The sequence below is a fragment of the Pteropus medius genome, unplaced genomic scaffold (genome assembly GCF_902729225.1).
Source record: "Pteropus medius unplaced genomic scaffold, Ma_sr-lr_union100, whole genome shotgun sequence".
In the NCBI taxonomy this organism is placed as follows: Eukaryota; Metazoa; Chordata; class Mammalia; order Chiroptera; family Pteropodidae; genus Pteropus; species Pteropus medius.
Window position 1 is genome coordinate 182,857 of NW_024345505.1, and position 7,679 is coordinate 190,535.

Consider the following 7,679-nt stretch of genomic DNA (forward strand, 5'->3'; position numbering starts at 1 on the left):
TCTTCAATAGCATGTTGTTTAATCTCCACGTATTTGTGGTTCTTCCTGCTTTCTTATTGCAGTTGATCTTCAGCTTCAAAGCATTATGATCAGAGAATATGGTTGGTATAATTTCAATCCTCTTATATTTATCGAGGTTATTTCTGTGTCCCAGTATGTGATCAATCTTTGAAAATGTTCCATGTACACTAGAGAAGAATATATAAGCAGCTGTTTGGGGATGGAAGGCCATGTAAATGTCAATTATGGCCTGTTGGTCTAATGTGTCATTTAAGGATTTTATTTCCTTTTTGATTTTCTGTTTGGATGATCTGTCCATATCCAACAGTGGGGTATTTAGGTCCCCTACTACAATAGTGTTTTGGTCTATTTCTCCCTTTAGTTCTGTTAGTAATGATTTTACGTATTTTGGAGCTCCCTGATTGGGAGATTAGGTATTAATAAGTGTTATGTCTTCTTGGTGCATGATTCTCTTTATCATTATTAAGTGTCCCTCAGTATCTTTCTTTACCGTTTTGATTTTGAAGTTTATTTCGTGTGATATTAGTACCGCTACTCTCACTTTTCTCTGAATGCCATTTGCTTGAAATATCATTTCCCACCCTTTCACTTTGAGTCCATATTTGTCTTTGGAGCTGAGATGTGTCTCCCAGAGTCAACATATGATTGGCTTTTGTTTTCTGATCCATTCTACAACTCTGTGGCTTTTTATTGGTGAGTTCAGTGCATTTACATTTAGGGTGTTTATTGATATATGAGGTCTTCTTATAGCCATTATATCTTTTGCTTTCTGGAAGCTTCGTGTTTCCATTGCTTCCTTGTTCTTATGTTTCTATTTTCTTTATTTTTGTTGGCTTTTGTGTGTTTTGCCTCTGGTTCTTCTTGTTTTATGTTATATACTTCAGTTCTGAATCTTTGGTGTGTGGTTACCATTATGAATATGTAAAGGATAGTTTTATACACACACACACACACACACACACACACACACACACACACACACACACACACACACAGAGTCATTCATTTTCTTCTATACGTGCCTTATCTCCATTTCCCTTTGGAAATTTGGATCTTTGAATCCTCCCCTTTTCACTCATTGTTATCTCAGTTTGTCCCTATGTATGCTAAACATTCATTAGTGTCTTACTATAGCAATTTTCTTTTTATTATTTAAGCTTATAATGCCCTGTCCTTAGTAAGGGTTGCACTCTTCTGCTTCTGTTTCCTGATAGTCACCTTAATCCTAATTATGTATTTTTTTTGGTCACTACAGGAAATACTAAAAGAGGTCAGCTGACTTAAAAAAATGGAGATAAGGCACGCGCAGAAGAAAATGGACAACCATATATATAGATATATATATAACTATCGTTTACATATTCATAATGTTCACCGCACTCCAGAGATTCAGAATTGAAATATATAACATAAACCATGGAGGAACAGAGGAAAAATCCAGAAATCCCAACCAACCAAACAAACAAAAACAAATAAACAAACAAACGAACAACAACAACAAAAAACAACGGAAACACAAGGACAAGAAATCAATGGAAAGAACAAGCTTCCAGAAAGCAAAACATAAAATGATTATGGGAACACCTCATATTTCAATAATCACCCTAAATGTAAATGGACTGAATTCACCAATAAAAAGGCACAGAGTTGCAGAATGGATCAAAAACCAAAATCTAACCTTATGCTGCCTCCAGGAGACACATCTCTGTTCTAAAGACAAGTACAGATTCAAAGTGGAAAATGATATTTCAAGCAAATGGCATTCAGAGAAAAGTGGGAGTAGCGGTACTAATATGGGACAAAATAGACTTCCTAATTAAAAAAGTAAGGAAAGATACCAAGGGACACTTCATAATGATAAAGGAAATCATGCACCAATAAGAAATAACACTTTTTAAATCTATGCTCCCAAACAGGGAGCCCCAAAATATATAAAGCAATTACTAACAGAACTAAAGGGAAAAACAGACCAAAACACCATCAGTGTAGGGGACCTCAATACCCCATGTTGAATATGGACAGATGATCCAAACAGAAAATCAATAAGGATAGAAATCCTTAAATGACACATTAGACCGACTGGACATAATTGACATTTACAGAGCCTTCCATCCCCAAACAGCTGCTTATACATTCTTCTCTAGTGCACATGGAACATTCTCAAGGATCGACCACATACTGGGACACAGAAATAACCTCAACAAATATAAGAGGGTTGAAATCATACCAACCATATTCTCTGATCGTAATGCTTTGAAGCTGAAGATGAATGTAAAAACGGAAGCAATGCCTCCGATAAGGGCCTAATATCCAAAATGCACAAAGAACTCATACAATTCGATAACAATAACAACAACAACAACAAAATGATCCAATCAAAAAATGAGCAGAGGACCTGAACAGACCCTTCTACCTAGAAGACATACAAACGGCCAACAAATATATGAAAAGATGCTCAACATCGCTAGCTATTATGAGTTGCAAATCAAAACCACAGTGAGATATAATCTCATACATGTTAGAATAGCTATAATCAACAGGAGAAGTAATAACAAATGCTGGAGAGAATGCGGAGAAAAAAGAACACTCATACACTGCTGGTGGGACTGCAAATTGGTACAGCCACTATGGAAAACAGTATGGAGATTCCTTAAAAAATTGAGAATTGATCTACCATATGATCCAGCAATCCCTCTACTGGGTATTTACCTCAAAGACTTGAAAGCCCATATCCGAAAAGATATATGCACACCAATGTTCATAGCAGCATCATTCACTGTGGCTAGGACATAGAAGCAACCAAATGTGCTATGATAGATGATTGGCTAAAGAAGCTGTGGTACATATATACAATGGAATACTATTCAGCCATAAGAAGAGATGAAATACTGCCATTTGTGACAACATGGGTAGAACTCAAGATAATCATGCTAAGTGAAATAAGCCAGACAGAAAAAGTTGAAAACCACATGATATCACTTACATGTGGGATTTAAACCTAAAAGCAAGAAGCGAACAGGACAAACAAACAGAGACTCATGGACATGGACAATAGACTAGTGGTTACCAGATGGGGAAGGCTGAGGAGGGGAAAGAAAAGATGGCGGAAGACGGGGTAAAAGGAGGTCAAATATATAGTGACAGAAAGAAATCTAACTATGGGAGCTAAATACACAGTGTAAACATATATATGCCTTACTGTTAAAGTGTACAGCTTAATCTTTTTGGATTTCGTTAACCAATGCCGCCATAAAAAAAATCATTCCCTAACTCCAAATTCCATTCAGTGAATAAGTAACCAACACCTAACCATTTTCTTCCCTTAATGTATCATAGAAGATAACCTTAGGTTATGAAAAACTCTTTCCTATAGTTCTCAAACAATAAAAACTTTCTGAAACTTTCTTGACATTTCTTTAGTGTTATGAGAACTGAGTGAATTTGGCAGAGATCCGGAGGCTAAATCACATGTTAGGATATTCCCTTCAGACTTTCTCTAGGCTGATAAGAAAGTTCTGTGTCTGCGTGATGCGGGTAGTGGAGCAGAGAACATGAATGAGAGTATATAAAGGTGTATACTGTGAGAAAAATACATTAGGCATACACAGATATATTTTCTGTAAAATATAGCTCTGTATAACCTCATTTTCATAAATAAATATGTATATATGACAACTTTTCTTGTCAATATATACTTCTATAACATCAATTCCCAATCAGATACATCCTATGCTATCATAATTTTACGTATAACTATTACTGCTTAAGCAATAACAAAATATATGAATTGTCTTATATTTTTATTTCAACCATGATTGACCTCAAGCTATCTATTCTTAGTATTTTTGTATATATTCTCCAGATATATTTTTTGTGTCTGTATATAATTCAAATGCTACATATGTTCATATGTATATATTTTTGTTTAAAACTTAAGTCTCACTATACATGGTACTTTGTGTCTTTCTCACTTGTATATATCAATGTGTCTATTTGCTTTTCTTTAATTTTAGTGTCGTTGAACAATTTTGGATGCTTGATTGCCATTTTTAATCACCTTTCATTTACTCATTGATAAAATTGAACATGACTTCTACTTTGTCATATTCATTTTTTTACCATTTTTCTAGTGAGTTTATTTTTTCCTTCAGTCCATTTAATATCCTCCAATCTTGAGAGAGAGAGAGAGAGAGAGAGAGAGAGAGAGAGAGCTTTCGTCAGATTCATTTTTATGTCAATCACTTTAGTTATATGCCACTAAGTTATGTTCTAATTATTTCTCCAACTTTCTGATGCCTTTAAATGTATTGTGTTTGGTTAATATGAATTTTTAATTTACCCATATTATTCCAAACAAGGCATATTATGTTTCACTGTAAAAATAGTGAAAGAGCACTTGTATGCTTTTTTTAAAAAACTGATTTCTTAGATACGCATATATACTATTTTATTTCCTTTTGACACTTCTGACCTCTACCTTAGATCCACTTCCACAGCCCCACACTCATGAGGCTGAGTTCGCATTATGTAAATGGGATTAATGAGTCCAATATAATGTCACTGTTGTGAAAAGACTGAAAAATTATGGAAAACATCTAGTCCATAGCAAGCTTTCGTCAATGTTATTTTCTGCCCCATATCACCTCCTCTTTCCTATGCAATAAATTACTTTGGCATTTACTTAATATCATTACTGTCATAGAGAGCAATGACAAGTATAAGAGGAAGAAATGAAAGTATGTGCTCACTGCCATAGTGTGTGACTGATATTTGGTGGCATTTTTGCGTTATGGCATGTCATCAAATGGACTTGGAGAATAAGGAGAAAATTAACTACTTTCTTTTATTTCATACATTATTCTCTCCCCTCTTTTTACTGTTTGATTGAACAGCAGACACAGAATTGTCCATGAAGCCTAAGAAAGAAGAAGTAATTCCATAATTTAATAAATATTTGTTGACTGCTATAGTTCAAAGACAGAAAATTCTAACCTCCACAAAGAAATGAGGGGTCTACAGAAAACCACTGCTAATCTTACAGGTCCTCCATAGCCTTTGGGCGTAAGGCCTGCAGAAGAATGCTAAGGCCACCACACACACACACACATTAAAAAAACTCATATTTTATGTGTTGGAGTCCATGTAAAGGATGACTTTTATCTCCATTCTACTTAAAAATATCATACAAATGTATATCATTGGTGGGACCTAGACCATATTCGGAACCCTGTTGGTGAAGAAGTCTGGGAAATGTAATTTATAGTCTTCCACCTTCTGTAACACAGGTGAAAGCATAGAAGGGGACAGAAGGGTTTCCCAGTGCTAGTTGAAAATATTTGATAAAGTTCCCCGAGTTTTATTCCTCTAATCTTTCTGATGTTTTAGATACCCATTTCCTCATATTAAATCTTTTGATTGAAATACTTAGTGCAGTTTCTTTTCTTTTCTTTTCTTTTCTTTTCTTTTTTTTTTTTTTTGCGGAAGGCAGGTGATGCGCACTCCTCGAATTCTGATTGAATGATTCTTATACAAGTGGACTATGATTCGTATTTTGAGTAACAATGCTTTTGAAGGATACCCCCATGCTATAAAAAATGAAATTACTCTCTCTTTTTATGCTTACCCTGTCCTACTGCCTATTTCAGTGGAATATTTCTTGTGCATGACCTATCCAGAATTTTTGATGAGTAAATGTTGCACTAATTTATAGAAGAACATGATAGAAGATTAGAGAAACCACCCAATGACTCAGATAATCTTGGGTAAATTACTGAACCACAAAAACAATCTAATGATATGTTCTTAAGAGCCCAGTGCTCCAAGTCTCTGAATTTGTTATTCAGCTCTAGCCAGTTGTTACCAGTCAGGAATGCACAGCTACCACTACCAAATTTTCAAATGCTTTTATGAGACATTTTTTTTGCATGAAATGTCCCTTTCAAACGTTGACAAGGAAGTAAATAAACAATTGTGCAGTTAAGCAAATTTATCTGTGGGTCAGATCTAGGGACTTAGGGACCTAGGCCTAAGGTCCACTGGTTTGTACTCTTTGCCCTAGGACTTTACTGTTCTGGAGTATGAGGAGTCAAAAATAAAACAAACTGTCTGTTGTCACTAAATGGTCCCAAGCCATTGAGAAGAGAGGCACAGAATACAAATATGCACAAGATATAGGTATAGCACAGAGGAGGGTGGAATTATGTCTCAGTAGGGATAGAACAGGTTACCTGGAGGAAGTGATGCATTATCTGGGTTTCAAGGAGGGGTACAGGGGTTTGCTAGGCAGATGCCTAATGTGAGGAAATGGGGCATTTCAGGAAGAGGGAGAAACATATACAGTAACATTGCATCATTGAAGAAAGAAAACAGTCTTCACAGGAGTCTGTAACAAGAAGTTTTCATATTACTGAATCATAAAGTAAAAGAGTGGTGAAGTGAGGGCAGTGGAAGGGGATATGATCAGTTAAGTAATACTGTGGAACTGTGATCTTTGACTATCCAACAAGCAATGGGGAGCCAGTGATAAATCTATTTCCTATAGATTCGAGGGATTGAGATCAGAGGAAAGGAGACGAGTGGAGCAGATGCCATAGTTCTGAAAAATGAGGACTTGAGATGGGGCAATGAAAGCAAGACTGGAAAGAAGAGCACACCCAAAATAAACTTTTGCACAGATGCACCAGGACAGATACCTATCAACAAAGAAATGGATGGGATAGTGTACAGCATTGACAGTGAATGAAGTACAGCTACATGGATAAATCTTAGGAACAAAATGTTTAGGGAAAGAAACAAGTCCCAAACTGCTACCTAGCAAAGATAAATTTTCATGACATTTGAAAACAATCAAAACTAAACAATATTGTTTAGGCATACATTTATGTGATAAGAATAGGTGTAAAAACCATGGAAATAATAAATATAAAATATAAAAATAATAAATATAAAATCGAGATATTAGTTCCTTTGGGAGGGAAGTTGGGGAAAACATGGTGAGATTTAAAATATCCGCAATATTCTATTTCTTCGGTTGGATACCAGACTCACAGGGGTTTATTTTAATTTAAATGGGTAGTTTCATAGATAAGCAGTTGTTTATGGGCACATGATGAAAATACATCATGACCAAGGATGCTGCTTATTTCTGTACTCTATACTGAGATCTACAAGAAAGACAGGATGTGTATTTTAGAAATATTTTGGAGGTTGAGTCAATTGGTTTTCCAGTCATTTTTTTCCTTCAATTGGTTTTAGATGAACTCGTCCAAGGTTAGAGATTCACTGTGTGAGGCCCACGTGCTTTTACATCCCGCGCTTTTTGCCCCTTGCCCTTGGCCGTCTTTGCTTCCCCTCCTAAGGAAGGCGTGTGACGCCAGGAATGGGGGGAGGAGAGAAGCGGCCAGCGGGTCTAAAGCGTTCTTATTGGCGAAGAGGAGTGAGAACGAGGCTAGAGCTGAAGCGAGGGAAAGGGGGACGAAGGGGGCGTGGCTAAGCGGGAGGCGGAGCTAAAGGTTCTTAAGAGGAGCGAGGCGCAAGTGCAATTGTCCGCGCCTCGCTGCGATGGCGGCGGCGCAGAGCACAGTCACACCGCTGGCGGCAGAGTCTTCCCCTCAGGAAGCTACCATCTCTGCCGCCTCCTTCTCCTTCTTCTCCTTCTC